The sequence below is a fragment of the Lagenorhynchus albirostris genome, chromosome 5 (assembly GCF_949774975.1).
Source record: "Lagenorhynchus albirostris chromosome 5, mLagAlb1.1, whole genome shotgun sequence".
NCBI lineage: Eukaryota > Metazoa > Chordata > Mammalia > Artiodactyla > Delphinidae > Lagenorhynchus > Lagenorhynchus albirostris.
In genome coordinates, this window is record NC_083099.1 from 124,558,888 (window position 1) to 124,575,570 (window position 16,683).

The window sequence follows — 16,683 nt, forward strand, 5'->3', positions numbered from 1 at the left end:
TGGGATTTGACTGCAGGACTACAACAGGACTGGGGGAAACAGAGACTCCACTCTTGGAGGGCACACACAAAGTAGTGTGCACATCAGGACCCAGATGAAGGAGCAGTGACCACAGGGGAGAATGAACCAGACCTGTCTGCTAGTGTTGGAGGGTCTTCTGCAGAGGCAGTGTGTGGCTGTGGCTCACTGTTGGGACAAGGACACTGGCAGCAGAAGTTCTAGGAAGTACGCCTTGGCATGAGCCCTCCCAGAGTCTGCCTTTAGCCCCACCAAAGTGCCCAGGTAGGCTCCAGTGTTGGATCGCCTCAGGCGAAACAACCAACAGGGAGGGAACCCAGCCACACCCATCAGCAGTCAAGCAGATTAAAGTTTTACTGAGTTCTGCCCACCAGAGCAACTGTCAGCTCTACCCACCACCAGAACCTCCCATCAGGAAATTTGCACAAGCCTCTTAGATAGCTTCATCCACCAGAGGGCAGACAGCAGAAGCAAGAACTAAAATCCTGCAGCCTGTGGAACAAAAACCACACTAACAGAAAGACAGACAAGATGAAAAAGCAGAGTGCTATGGAACAGATGAAGGAACAAGATAAAACCCAGGAAAAACAACTAAATGAAGTGGAGATAGGCAACCTTCCAAAAAATAATTCAGAATAATGATAGTGAAGATGATCCAGGACCTCGGAAAAAGAATGGAGGCAAAGATCGAGAAGATGCAAGAAATGTTTAACAAAGACCTAGAAGAATTAAAGAACAAATAAACATAGATGAACAATACAATAACTGAAATTAAAATTACACTAGAAGGAATCAATAACAGAATAACTGAGGCAGAAGAACGGATAAGTGATCTGGAATACAGAACGGTGGAATTCACTGCTGCAGAGCAGAATAAAGTAAAAAGAATGAAAAGAAATGAAGACAGCCTAAGAGACCTCTGGGACAACATTAAATGCAACAACATTCGCATTATAGGGGTCCCAGAAGGAGAAGAGAGAGAGAAAGCATGAGAGAAAATATTTGAAGAGATTATAGTAGAAAACTTCCCTAACATGGGAAAGGAAATAGCCACCCAAGTCCAGGAAGTGCAGTGAGTCCCATACAGGAAAAACCCAAGGAGAAACATGAGGAGACACATAGTAATCAAACTGGCAAAAAATAAAGACAAAGAAAAAATATTGAAAGCAGCAAGGGAAAAATGACAAATAACATACAAAGGAACTCCCATAAGATTAACAGCTGATTTCTCAGCAAAGCTCTACAAACTAGAAGGGAGTGGCATGATATACTTAAAGTGATGAAAGGGAAGAACCTACAACCAAGATTACTCTACTCGGCAAAGATCTCATTCAGATTTGATGGAGTAATCAAACACTACAGACAAGCAACTACCAAACCAGCTCTACAACAAATACTAAAGAAATTTTTCTAAGTGGGAAACACAAGAGAAGAAAAGGACCTACAAAAACAAACCCAAAACAATTGAGAAAATTATCATAGGAACATACATATTGATAATTACCATAAACGTGAATGGATTAAATGCTCCAATGAAAAGACACAGGATTGCTGAATAGATACAAAAACAGGACACATATATACGCTGTCTACAAGACACCCACTTCAGACCTAGGGACACATACAGACTGAAACTGAGGCGATGGAAAAAGGTATTCCATTCAAATGGAAATCAAAAGAAAGCTGGGATAACAATACTCATATCAGACAAAATAGACTTTAAAATAAAGAATGTTACAGGAGACAAGGAAGGACACTACCTAATGATCAAGGGATCAATCCAAGAAGATATAAAAAATATAAATATATATGCACCCAACATAGGAGCACCTCAATATATAAGGCAACTGCTAACAGCAATAAAAGAGGAAATCAACAGTAACACAATAATAGTGGGAGACTTTAACACTTCACTTACACCAATGGACAGATCACCCAAAATGAAAATAAATAAGGAAGGAGAAACTTTAAATGACACAATAAACCAGATAGATTTAATTGATATTTATAGATCATTCATCCAGAAACAGCAGATTACACTTTCTTCTCAAGTGCATAAGGAATATTCTCCATGATAGATCACATCTTGGGTCACAAATCAAGCCTCAGTAAATTTAAGAAAATTGAAATCATATCAAGCATCTTCTCTGACCACAACGCTATGAGATTAGAAATGAATTACAGGGAAAAAAACGTAAAAAAACACAAACACATGGAGGCTAAACAATACCTTACTAAATAACCCAGAGAACAATGAAGAAATCAAACAGGAAGTCAAGAAATACCAAGAGACAAATAACAATGAAGACATGACGATCCAAAACCTATGGGATGCAGCAAAAGCAGTTCTAAGAGGGAAGTTTATAGCTATACAAGTCTACCTCAAGAAACAAGAAAAATCTCAAATAAACAATCTAACCTTACACCTAAAAGAGAGAAAGAATAATAATAATAAAAAAAACAAAGTTAGCAGAAGGAAAATAATCATAAAGATCAGAGCAGATATAAATGAAATAGAGGCAAAGAAAGCAATAGCAAAGATCAATAAAACTAAAAGCTGGTTCTTTGAGAAGATAAACAAAATTGATAAACCATTAGCCAGACTCATCAAGAAAAAGAGGGAGAGAACTCAAATCAATAAAATTAGAAATGAAAAAGGAGAAGTTATAACAGACACCACAGAAATACAAAACATCCTAAGAGACTATTACAAGCAACTCTATGCCAATAAAATGGACATCCTGGAAGAAATGGACAAATTCTTAGAAAGGTATAACCTTCCAAGACTGAACCAGGAAGAAATAGAAAGTATGAACAGACGAATCACAAGTAACAAAATTGAAACTGTATTTCAAAATCTTCCAACAAACAAAATTCCAGGACCAGATGGCTTCACAGTTGAATTCTATTAAACATTTAGAGAAGAGCTAACACCCATTCTTCTCAAACTCTTCCAAAAAATTGCAGAGGAATGAATACTCCCAAACTCATTCTATGAGGCCACAATCACCCTGATACCAAAACCAGACAAAGATACTACAAAAAAGAAAATTACAGACCAATATCACTCATGAATAAAGATGAAAAAATCCTCAACAAAATACTAGCAAACAGAATCCAACAACACATTTAAAGGAACGTACACCATGATCAAGTGTGATTTATGCCAGGATGCAAGGATTTTTCAATACATGCAAATCAATCAATGTGATACACCATATTAACAAATTGAAGAATAAAAACCATATGATCATCTCAATAGATGCAGAAAAAGCTTTTGACAAAATTCAACAACAATTTATGATAAAAACTCTCCAGAAAGTGGGCACAGGGGGAACCTACCTCAACATAATAACAGTCATATAGGACAAACCCACAGCAAACATCATTCTCAATGGTGAAAACCTGAAAGCATTTCCTCTAAGATCAGGAACAAGACAAGGATGTCCACTCTCACCACTATTATTCAACATAGTTTTAGAATTCCTAGCCACAGCAATCAGAGGAGAAAAAGAAATAAAAGGAAGACAAATTGGAAAAGAAGAATTAAAACTGTCACTGTTTGCAGATGACATGATAATATACATAAAGAATCTGAAAGATGCCATGAGAAAACTACTATAACTAATCAATGAATTTCGTAAAGTTGCAGGATACAAAATTAATGCACAGAAATCTCTTGCATTCCTATACACTAATGATGAAAAATCTGAAAGAGAAATTAAGGAACACTACCATTTACCATTGCAACAAAAAGAAAAAAAAATACTTAGGAATAAACTTACCTAGGGAGACAAAAGACATGTATGCAGAAAACTATAAGGCACTGATGAAAGAAATTAAAGATAATGCCAACAGATGGAGAGATATACCATGTTCTTGGATTGGAAGAATCAATATTGTGAAAATGACTATACTACCCAAAGCAATTTACAGATTCAGTGCAATCCCTACCAAATTACCAATGGCATTTTTTTACAGAACTAGAACAAAAAATCTTAAAATTTGTATGGAGACACAAAAGACCCCGAATAGCCAAAGCAGTTTTGAGGGAGAAAAACAGAACTGGAGCAATCAGACTCCCTGACTTCAGACTATACTACAAAGCTACAGTAATCAAGAAAATATGGTACTGGCACAAAAACAGAAATATAGATCAATTGAACAGGATAGAAAGCCCAGAGATAAACCCATGCACCTATGGTCAACTAATCTATGACAAAGGAGGCAAGGACATAAAATGGAGAAAAGACAGTCTCTTCAATAAGTGGTGCTGTGAAAACTGGACAGCTACATGTAAAAAAATGAAATTAGAACACTCCCTAACACCATACACAAAAATAAATTCAAAATGGATTAGAGACCTAAATGTAAGACCAGACACTATAAAACTCTTAGAGGAAAACATAGGAAGAACACCTTTCGACATAAATCAGAGCAAGATCTTTTTTGATACACCTCCTACAGTAATGGAAATAGAAACAAAAATAAACAAATGAGACCTAATGAAACTTAAAAGCTTTTGCACAGCAAAGAAAACCATAAACAAGACGAAAAGACAACCCTCAGAATGGGAGAAAATATTTGCAAATGAATCAATGGACAAAGGATTAATCTCCAGAATCTATAAACAGCTCATGCAGCTCAATACTAAGAAAACAAACAACCCAATTCAAAAATGGGTAGAAGATCTAAATAGACATTTCTCCAAAGAAGACATACAGATGACCAAGAATGGCATGAAAAGTTGCTGAACATCACTAATTATTAGAGAAATGCAAATCAAAACTACAGTGAGGTATCACCTCACGACTGTTGGAATGGGCATCATCAGAAAATCTGCAAACAGCAAATGTTGGAGAGGGTGTGGAGAAAAGGGAACCATCTTGCACTGTTGGTGGGAATGTAAATTGATACAGCCACTATGGGGAACAATATGGAGGTTCCTTAAGAAATGAAAAATAGAATTACACATATGATCCAGCAATCCCACTACTGGGCATATACCCACAGAAAACCATAATTCAAAAAGACACGTGTATCCTAATGTTTATTGCAGCACTATTTACTATAGCCAGGTCATGGAAGCAAACTAAATGCCCATTGACAGATGAATGGATAAAGAATATGTGGTACAAATATGCAATGGAATATTACTCAGCCATAAAAAGAATGAAATTGGGTCATTTGTTGAGACATGGGTGGATCTAGAGGCTGTCATACAGAGTGAAGTAAGTCAGAAAGAGAAAAACAAATATCGTATATTAATGCATCTATGTGGAACCTAGATAAATGGTACTGATGAACCGGTTTGCAGGGCAGAAATTGAGACACAGATGTAGAGAACAAACATATGGACACCAAGGGGGGAAAGCCACAGGGGGTGGGGGTTGTGGTGTGGTGAATTGGGTGATTGGGATTGACATGTATGCACTGATGTGTATAAAATTTATGACTAATAAGAACCTGATCTATAAAAAAATGAATAAAATTAAATTTTAAAAAATTTTAAAAATTAAAAAAAAATTAAGAAATTACAAGAAATAATTTATAAGAAAGACATAATCTATTGGGAAAAAAGCAAAAATGTAAATAGAAATTTCAAATAAGAATTATAAATGCTATGATCTGAATGTGTACCCCTAAATTTCATACATTGAAAACTTAATGCTCAAGGTGATGATCTTAGGAAGTGGGATATTCTGATGGAGCTTATGTTATGAGGGATTAATACCTTTATAAAAGAGGACCCATATAGGTAGCTTGTTCTTTTCACCATGTGAAGACACAGAATTCAGTACTTTACAACCTAGCAAAAGGGTTTCACCAGACACCTAATCTGCCAGCTCCATGATATCAGACTTCCCAACCTCCAGAACTGTAAGAAATAAACGTTGTTTGTATTCTGCTTGGTCTATGGTATTTTGCTATAGGAGCTTGAATGGATTAAGACAATAAATATAGAAATTCAAATTAAGTCATGAGATGTACTTTTCACTGTACATATCAGCAAAAACCCTCTAATGCAGAAATACATACTTTCACACATAAAGTATATGTACTATATTAATCACAGCAGTTTCCGAAATTGAAAAGTGGGAACAAGGTACCTAATACATATGGCCATTAGTAGGGAATTTATTAAAAAATTTAAATTGATAATCAATGGAATGATGTGCAGCTATGTGTAGACAGATGAAAAAAAAATCCTTCAAGACATAATATTAAATGAAATAAAACGAGTCATTAATGAGTAAATAAAATGTAATTCAAAATAAAATATACAAGTCAAGAATCCACAATTAAAGTAAGTATTGCAAAATTATATAGAAAAATAAAAGAACCCATCAAATTATATTTTTATAGTTAGCATAGTGATTAACTCTTTGGCATATGTGGTTTTATTCAAAACAATTTTTATGTACTTGGATCTCTTTCAACAAGAATGTACACATGTTACTTGAGTAACTTACAAAATACAAATAATGTAGAATTATTTTAAACTTGAAAATATGATTTTCAGCCATTTTAGAGATCAAATACTGTCAAGTTAGTATTACTTTGCCAAAGAAAAACAATAGACTTACACTATGTCATATGATGTGAAATAAAGTAATGTCAGTCCTTGACCTGAGAGTTGTCATATTTGGTATTTATATTTCCCTCTAAGGATTGTGCTTACTCACTAGATTAATAAGGTAAATCTTAATAAATATGAAATAATTTATACATATTGCAGTTTTTTATCCGATTTGAAGTGATGCTCCAATATTATCTATACATTTATCGTACTCAACTCTAATCACAGTTTGATTAGAAATTCTTGAAGCAGCCCAACTTGTATATATTGTGGTTCTGATAGCATAGGCTTAAGATAGGTGAATAATTGATTAATTCACATAGAAATAAAACATCAAATAATAAAGTATCAAGTCAGAGGACACAATACCCAGTCTCAAGGAGTCAAATAAACATAACATGAGAGGATGTTGATGACAGTCAAATATGAGCAATTAAGAGAAATCAAAGTAAACCTTATGGATAAAGACCTAAAAAACTGCAGTTTAGGAATTATAACTGGGAGCCTGGTAATGCTGGAATAGAGATTCATACATAGAGAAAACAGAGCAGTAGGAAAAAATCTCAGTGTGGACAATATATTCCAAAAATCTCAAATAGCAAGGCTTAGGCAGGCTCAGGTCCATACCGACAGAGATAAGAAGTTCTATGTTGTCCATTAGCAACAATGGGAAGATGGTTATGGTCACTCTCCCTAGAGCAAAAGTCATATATCCTGGTTGGAGTTGTGTTCCCTACTTGTGACGTGTCTCATGGGCTTGTGGTTGTTTGAGGGGAGGAGGTTTATAGCAGATGTCTGTAACTCCTGGCCTAGAAGCAGAAGCAGATGAGACTTCCTAGGAGCTTTGATCTTTGATCACTATGTTTCTTCTACAACATTGCCTGTCAGAGCCAGGACCTGTAGACTAGTTTCTGAATATACTTAAGAGAAGGGTGGAAAACGTGCTTGCTCCTGTTTTTACCACAATAGAACACACACACACACACACACACACACACACACTCATTCACACTATGGGGAAGAGAGAGGAAGAAAGTGGTCATTAACTAATTGCATTTCTTTAAAAAAAAAAAAATCTTAGCAAATTCCCACAGAATGAGGCTTCCCTGGTGGGGCAGTGGTTGAGAGTCCGCCTGCCGATGCAGGGGACGCGGGTTAGTGCCCTGGTTCAGGAGGATCCCACATGCCGCGGAGTGGCTGGGCCCGTGAGCCATGGCCGCTGAGCCTGCGCGTCCGGAGCCTGTGCTCCAAAGCGGAGAGGCCACAACAGTGAGAGGCCCGCGTACCGCAAAAAAAAAAAAAATTCCCACAGAATGAAAATATTTCTCATATGTAGTATTCAACTACAAACAATCTTTAATGAATACCAGGAATGCTTTCTCAAGTTAACATTACAATCAAGAAGGTATAACTAAATGTTTTCTGAAAAACATCATAGAAAATGCTTTTATAATTCTCCAATGTTCAACATACATAATAAAATCAATAAATATTGATTGTTTCATCAAGATATATTCTTTCTGCTTTTTTTTCTCTTTTGTAAATGTATAAGTCATAATTTTATAAGCACATAACCCATTCTTCATATTTTAGATGTGAGAATATTTAGTAGTGTTCCAGAGTAGCAACAAAATGCATATCATAATTTTGGTGACCTCAATAAGAAGTAGTCATCTTCTCATCTAGCTTTACATCCTTTAAGTGGGAGATTCCTGATTTGAGTAGTAAATTCTGACTAAATGTTGACTGTAAAATACTTCCTGTTAAGTATAGGGAATGTGTTTTCTAAAAACTTCAAAAATTTCAGCAATATTGACAGAGAAAGATATGAGCGAGGCAGAATATAAAACTGTTATCAAATGAAACACTTCAGATTGCAAGCTATGGCTTCAGAACAAGTTCAAATTGCTTGTTAAACTCTATATTGGCTTTTTCTCTATGTGCCTTCAGTACCGCAAACTCTCTGAACATCTGATAGGAAATGGAAACACTGAGCTGTTCTCTCCTGATTTTTGTGCACAATGTTTCATCAGAGAAAACAGCTGCCAATATTTTACGCCCAGAAACAAATTTTTTCTCTTTTTCTCTCTGTAATCAAAATCAGAAACCTCAACTAAATAAATAAATGCTCTATTTTCTTTATATATAATGTACTTATATATTAAAGTAACACATACATTTAAAAATAGTTCTCTAATGTTTATTAAGGATTAAAAATGTAACTAAAAATTAGATTCAATTGTAGCTCAAAATATAAACAAGTAATAATTGCAGCCACATATATTGGGGACAAAAAAGAAATAACAGGTAACGCTGAATATTGTTGAAGTTCAAATTTGCAGTCAAATCTCCATTATCTTTGTTAATGGGACAAGGTAGTGGCCCAGATAATATAGCATGCCATCCAATGGTTCATTTTATTGGCCTGGTAATATATTATTCTATTTTGCTCCTGCATGTTTATAGCTTTAATTACATTTTAATACTATGTTATTAAACTAAGTGTGCATTCCATGAATACACACTTTTTTTGAGTGTCAAAATATTTCATTTTATTTCTGTATCATAAATTTGTCATTTTAACAACTTTGATAATTAGCTAAATAGAGTAATACAAAAAAATGAGAGAGAAAAAGATATTAGTATTCATTTTCATAAAGTACAGATTTAGTTTTCAGTTGTTTGCCTCAGTAAACATCATCTCACTTCAAATCCTCCCCTCATCCCACCCAAGAAGGGGCTATTTTTTTTTTCCTTAACAAATGTCTAACACCAAGAATAAATGAAAGATCTAATGAAGACAAGCTTTTTTGTAAACATTTTTCTGGATAAGATTTCTAAGGACAACAGTACTGAGTGAAAAATAACATTTCATAATTAATATCAATACATATAATAAGAAGAACATAATTTAGATCCCCATGCTTATTTTTCAATTTTTAGGCCTCTAATTATGAAAAAATTACCTAACTAAACAAGAATGCTTACCTTCATATGTGGCCAAATTATTTTTACTGATGCTCTTTGAAGACATTCTCTAGTTTTGGCCTTTACAAGAAGTTAATTCTCACACTCTCTCACCAATTACATAGGCTGCTGTTTCAGCCATAGAGACAGACCTTGAAGAAAAGCTATCTGTGAAAGACTATTTAATGTAAGGTGGAAGATACTCTGCCATTAAGATTTTATTATTTTAAACCTGAAAACAGATAACCAGCACATAAAAAATATAAATAAATTGAGTTATTTTAATAGTGAATTTCTGCCAATTAGTTCATTGAGAGACTTCACATGAACTGAGAGAACATTTTGTGAGTCTTACAAATGCCCCTTGTGCTTTTGATGAGGGGCTATTAGAATAAAGGAGCATCAGCTGCAGTAGAATCCAGTTCACATACATACACAGAAGCACATATGTAAGCAAAATAATAAATAGCTTAAATTAGTAAGCAAAATGAGCCCATGTCTCCAAAAAACATCAGGATACATACACAGAAGGAGGGATAGCAAGAGAATGAAATGGGGAAATAAACAGGAGATAAATCATTCAAGGTCTTAGATGCCATTTAAGATGTTGGCCTTTATGATAAGAGTGATATATGAGTAAAATATTATTCAGGCAAGAATCATCAGTAAATGTTCAATATAAGAATCAAAGTTTATTGAGTAATAGAATATTAATGGTGTCCCAAATATCTCCCCTAAAATTATTAATTAACTATAAAAAATTTTTAAAATGTAGTAACTACAGATCTGAGTAACTGGACAACTCTTTATGTGATCAAAACTAACGTGACAAAATAAGACTGATGGAATCATATGTTCTGGACGTATTACCCTGAAAAGAACACAGTTTCATTTCAATAATATTTCAGCAAAAATTAATAACCTGAACTTTATCATGCGAAATCTCAGAAAATCCAAAATTAAGAAAGAGTAGTGAAATGCTAGTTTGTAGTTTTCAAAAATGTCAACTTTATGAATGACAAAGGAAGGTTGAAGAAATTTTCCAGATTAAAAGAGATTAAAATGAATGACAGCTAAATGCGGTAAAGGGAAAAACAATTATTTTAAAGAACATTAATGAGGCAAGTAACATATTAAAAATAAGACTGCAGGTAACCACCTGCATATGCTAATATTAAATCAAATATAAATTTTCTGAATTTTATAATTATACTATAGACAATATAGAAAATACACAGTGAAGCACTAAGGGATAATGGTACATGATGCATGCAGTCTACTCTAAAATATGTCACAACAAATAATGAATGTATGGAGAAATGAATATATGGAGAAGAAGGGGTAGGGAGAGAGCTAGAAAGGAGAGAAAATGATAAAACAAATCTGGCAAAATGTTAACAATTTTGAGAAGAGGGTATATAGCACTCTGGGTGCATGAGGAGAATGAATTAGAAGAGATTCTATCTGGTTATAGACAGATCCATTGGGAAGATATAGTAATTATCTATACCTAGTAATTATCTAGGAGAGTGATGATGGTGTCCTTCCATTTGCATTAGGAGAAGTAATGGAAAGAAAGAAGCAAAATCACAAATTTGTTGATTTACTATGCATAGCAAAGGGGGAAGGGAGTAAAAGAAGGTTCTCAGGTGTTTGATGTGTACTCAGCTGTTTGGAAGTAATGTCAATCCATACAGTAGGGAGAATGAGGAACCCAGGAAGAGAAGGCATTGGGTTGTTTTGGAATGTGAAGTGTCCACAGAACCATTACATGAGAATATTCAATGGGCACTTATCTACATGGATTTATAACTCAGGTGACAGCTGTTGATGGAAATATATAGTTTGGCATTTGTATTTCACCATCTGAAATATACTTTTAGAATCATAAGAATGGTGTAATTCTCTGAAAAACACTAATGGTTTAGCATTTGTCAAAGGAAGAAGTGGTAGGAAAAGTGTCATAGAAGACAAATAAATAGAGAATTTCAAGAAGGAACTAGTGGTCAGATTTGATATAAACATGACAAAAGTCAGGTAAAATCAGGACTGCTATATAAAAGTACCACAAACTGAATGACTTAAAAGCAATTTATTATTTCATTGTTTTGGAGGCTAGCAGTCCAAGCTCAAGGTGTCCTGTCTGAAGGGTTTGGTTCCTTCTGAAGGCCGTGAAAGAAGGATCTGGTCCAAGCATTTCTCCTTGGCATATGTATGCCGTCTTCTCCCTTGTCCCTTCACGTAGTATTCCCTATGTGTGTATCTGTGTCTAAATCTCTCCTTTTGATACAGATATCAGTCATATTGGGTCCTACTAGTTGACCTCATCTTAACTAGACATAAACAATGACCCTATTACAAATAAGGTCACATTCTGAGATACTACAGGTTGGAACTTCAACAAATGAATTTTAGAGGGACACAACTCTGCACATAGCAACCAGGAACAATAAGTACACTCTAGACTGATCAAGGAGGGTTTAACTTCAGTCCAGTAAAGAGGATAATAACAGGTTAAGAGAAGCAGTGGGGAAATACCAGATTATCAGGGTTGAGAAAGGAAAGTGAGGTGAGGGATTGAGGGTTGCAGTACAGGAGCTACATTTCAGAAGTTTGACTGCAATGGAGAGGACAAGGATCCTAAGGAAGCTTAATTTTAAAGATGGGATAAGAAAAGTAAAACATATGCTTAAATTCTGAAAAGAAGGTACAAATACAATACAGTGAGGGTAAAGGGAAATAAATTTGTGAGAAAGATGAGAATCCATAAGAAGTTCAGGACTTAGAGAAATACAGTATCACCAATCCCAAGGTAACAGAGAGATGGAGATTACAAATAATTTATATGTTTACATATCATATCAATGAAAGAAGTATGTGAAAATATCTTGCAAATAATAATATGCTGAGTATATAAGGAACATTGATATCATTATGTTTTATTATTATTAACAGCTGTATCTTATTCTATTACTATTGGTATCTTTTGTAATTAGTATTAGTTTTTTTATTAGTATTAGTATCTTTGGTAATTCTCACTTAGAAATTATCCATTTAGAGAATGAGATGATTTTTCTGGCACCTACATAGTAAAGTAAAATTTGATACAGTGTGCTGGATCATGCCCAAAACTGGATATCAATCCATTTTTATTATAGCTTTTGCTCTTCTGTTGGAAAATAAAGTACATATATCTAAAATTGAGAAATCAACCATGGCTTTATTAGGAACATATAATTTTATGATAATCAAATAACTATAATTCTGCATTTAAAAGTTAGAAGTATCACTAGGTGTTATTAAGTTTATTTTTATTGTCGAATAATACAAATAAGATGAATTTACCTGCAAACTTTTAATTATAAAATACTAGCTTTAGTTAATATCACAACATTAAGTAATCTCTAGGATGTGGGTACTCCATATTTTTGGTTCAATATCAGCACGAATTTTTCTAGTCACAGATTTCTAGATATATGCTTGATAAGCTGAAATTGAGAAAACTGGGCTAGATGTTAGTAATCCAGCTCATCTGTAATTAAATTCATGTGGAAAATTATAATTTAAGAAATTAATTCAGTTGGTTTATAAATATTAAACACAAGAATAAACTGACTTTTTTTTTTTTTTCGGTACACAGGCCTCTCACTGTTGCGGCCTCTCCCGTTGCAGAGCACAGGTTCCGGATGCGCAGGCTCAGCGGCCATGGCTCACGGGCCCAGCCGCTTCGCGGCATGTGGGATCTTCCCGGACCGGGGCATGAACCTGTGTCCCCTGCATCGGCAGGCAGACTCTCAACCACTGCGCCACCAGGGAAGCCCTGACATTTTTTTATTTTTTATAAAGATTATAATTTTTGTTGAGCTTGAGGTCTAAGATGTTTCATATTATGTCCCCCACCTTTTAAATTCTGACACTCTTAACTCATATTCGTCTTGAAAGCAAATCAACAAGCCCAAATAATCAAAATAAAACATGGCAAAAATATACTTATGTCATCTAGATAAATATGGTAAAGACATTGGTCTTAGATTTGAAAAAAACTATTAAAGTTATTTGGGGTAAAGTTTAAAAAATATTTACTGAAAGGATTATGTATGGAGAATGATGCACTGCATTTATATATATATATATATATAAACATCAACTATTATCATTATATTTAGTTTTAAATTCCTTGCTTCTTTGCTGTCAATATCATTGGAACCAAATGTTAAAATTATGGACAACCTATTACCTCTAAATACAACCTAAATCATTACTAAATACTTTAGAAGAGTACATGATATTGCTATTTTCTCTCTCTAATATGTTACAAAAATAGTGAGGCTATAAATCTGCATGAATGTTCTTATTCTCATCCTCACTTGCATTTTCTGGGACCCCACTCTTTCTAATTTCCCACTCACATACTTTTCTCAACTATTCCTTTACTTTAGAGATTGCACACTCAGGATTCATCTATCTGAAAACATGACACCCTACCTCTCCTTCCATACACTTTCTCATCAAGTTATAGATCAGTCTGTTATTTTCCTTTTAGCCCTTGCAAATATGTACAGTTGTGGCTTTAAGGATCTTTCATGACTCCTAAGCATCACATCTTAGGATCTGAATAGTGATTTCCTCAAAAGATCTGTGTCCATAAGTAACTTGTTTACCCTCTTCCTTTTTATCCCCAGGACAGTGTTTCAGAAAAACAGAATTCTACTTCCGACTTTTGTACTTCCTAATAGTGAGCCCCAGAGCAGGTCATTCAGTGACTTTTGTCTTCAACTTCTTCATTAGTGACGTGAAAGACATTGTTTTCAGTTCTTGTTCTTCTTGGGAAATAGTATAGCGTAGTGAGAAAACTATTGACTTTGGAGCCAAACTGAAGTGGGTACAAATCCCGAGAAGTTATTAGTGTATGAATGTGGTGAATTTACATAGTTACTCTGAAGCTAATATTTCTTATTCATGGAAAAGGAATAACATCAATTCATCAGTATTTTACTGCTTGAACTTCTTACTGTTTTACCATGATGCAAAAATTAAAGGCTATAGTCTTTTAGAATCTTAAACTTACAGTCTTAGTTGAGCATCATAACCACAACTGGATATTAAGCTTTAGTTTTTGACCATGTGCCTGATCACACAGGATATCCAATGTAGCAGACACTCTCAAAATCTCATCCAGATCCAGGTCTCTTCTTCTGTGCACAATAAAGTTTTACACGCTGACCTCGCTGTGCATGCAAGGATCATGTAGCTGGTTTTAGACAAGCAATTCCAACTGCAAGTAACATGTATCACTTTCAGTTTGAAGAATCAAATAGATTATGTGAGATTCTCCAGCATATGTTTGTGTGTGTGTGTGTGTATGTGTGTGTGCCCCTGTCTGTCTCTCTTGTGTGTGTGCCCTCCAGGAAAGCTTGCATGTCCTGATGTGCCTACAGTATGATGCAACCTTTCTAAGTCTGACTTCTAAATTTCCCTGTAGGGTTTCCCTGGTGGCGCAGTGGTTGAGAGTCCGCCTGCTGATGCAGGGGATACGGGTTCATGCCCTGGTCCGGGAAGATCCCACATGCCGTGGAGCGGCTGGGGCCGTAAGCCATGGCCGCTGAGCCTGCGCGTCCGGAGCCTGTGCTCCTCAATGGAAGAGGCCACAATAGTGAGAGGCCCGCGTACCGAAAAAAAAAAAGGAAACTAAATTTCCCTGTAGAACTCAGTTGCCTAGAGGGTCTATCACACCCACTTTAGACTTTGTATGAGTAAAAGCAAAACAGACCTTGTTGTATTAAGGCATCAAGATTGAAACTTACAGAAAAAGAAAATAAAATCTTAGACTTATTTTTATCCAGTCAGCAGAATGCTGTCCCATCGTCAGACATCAGTTTTGGAGAATCCCAATGCCAAACTCCCACTGAGATGTAATTTGAAAATTTCTTAAAACTAGAGAAGCAATTTTATTCTAAATAAATAGAATCATCCTATCCCTTTAGAGAATGCTATTGCTATTATTCTCTTCGGAGTCACATCCACTTGAAAATGGAAACCTCTCCATTCCTTAGTCAACTTCCTACAGTGATCTCAGAACCACTTTCCTAGATCTTTCCACACATGCTGTATCCCCACCCCCCTGTCAGGATGCAAAATTACATTTCCCAGTAGACAACTTATGATTCTTTTAACCACTTAATTCTAATTGGAATGAATGCTCAATGGGTCAGTAAAATTTGCTTGAATTTTATTTTAAAATAACTCTAATCGGGCTTCCCTGGTGGTGCAGTGGTTGAGACTCTGCCTGCCAATGCAGGGGACACGGGTTCGAGCCCTGGTCTGGGAAGATCCCACATGCCGCGGAGCAACTGGGCCCGTGAGCCACAACTACTGAGCCTGCGCGTCTGGAGCCTGTGCTCCGCAACAAGAGAGGCCGCGATAGTGAGAGGCCCGCGCACCGCGATGAAGAGTGGCCGCCGCTTGCCGCAACTAGAGAAAGCCCTCACACAGAAACGAGGACCCAACACAGCCAAAAAGTAAATTAATTAAAAAAAAAAAACTAAAAAAAAAAAATAAATAAATAACTCTAATCAATGAAGTTAACATAGCCAACTTGTATTTTAAAATATGGTTCAAAAAATCCCCAAAGAAGCTAGTAAACATTTCTATTTCCTGTTTCCTTGAGGTAGAGATTTACACAATATGTTAAGAAGCTCTAATACATATAAATATTCCCTATGAAGCTAATTATAGTTTAAATCCATTATTGCTCCTATGGACGTTAACTTATTTTAGTTAAAGAACACAAAAGTTTTTTATTTATGTAAATTCTGGAATTTGTATTTTATTAATATAATTAAGTGTGGGGAGGTGACAATATCCTTTTACAAAATTTGGTATGTAATTTATTGTCCTTCACCTTCAAGAAGGAAGCAAAAGCATTGTATTTTTTCTGCAAGCCAGGAAATTGTGATGGATAAATAAATTAATCTCAGAGAACAGTTTAGGGTATTTTATACTCTGAGAGTTGGATCTTTCTAATTCTACATTGGGAAGAGGATTGAAAATAAATATTTTTCACCTGAAAACTTTTCAGATTCTTCTGGAAAAACCTCCACAGTAGACTGTTATGTATA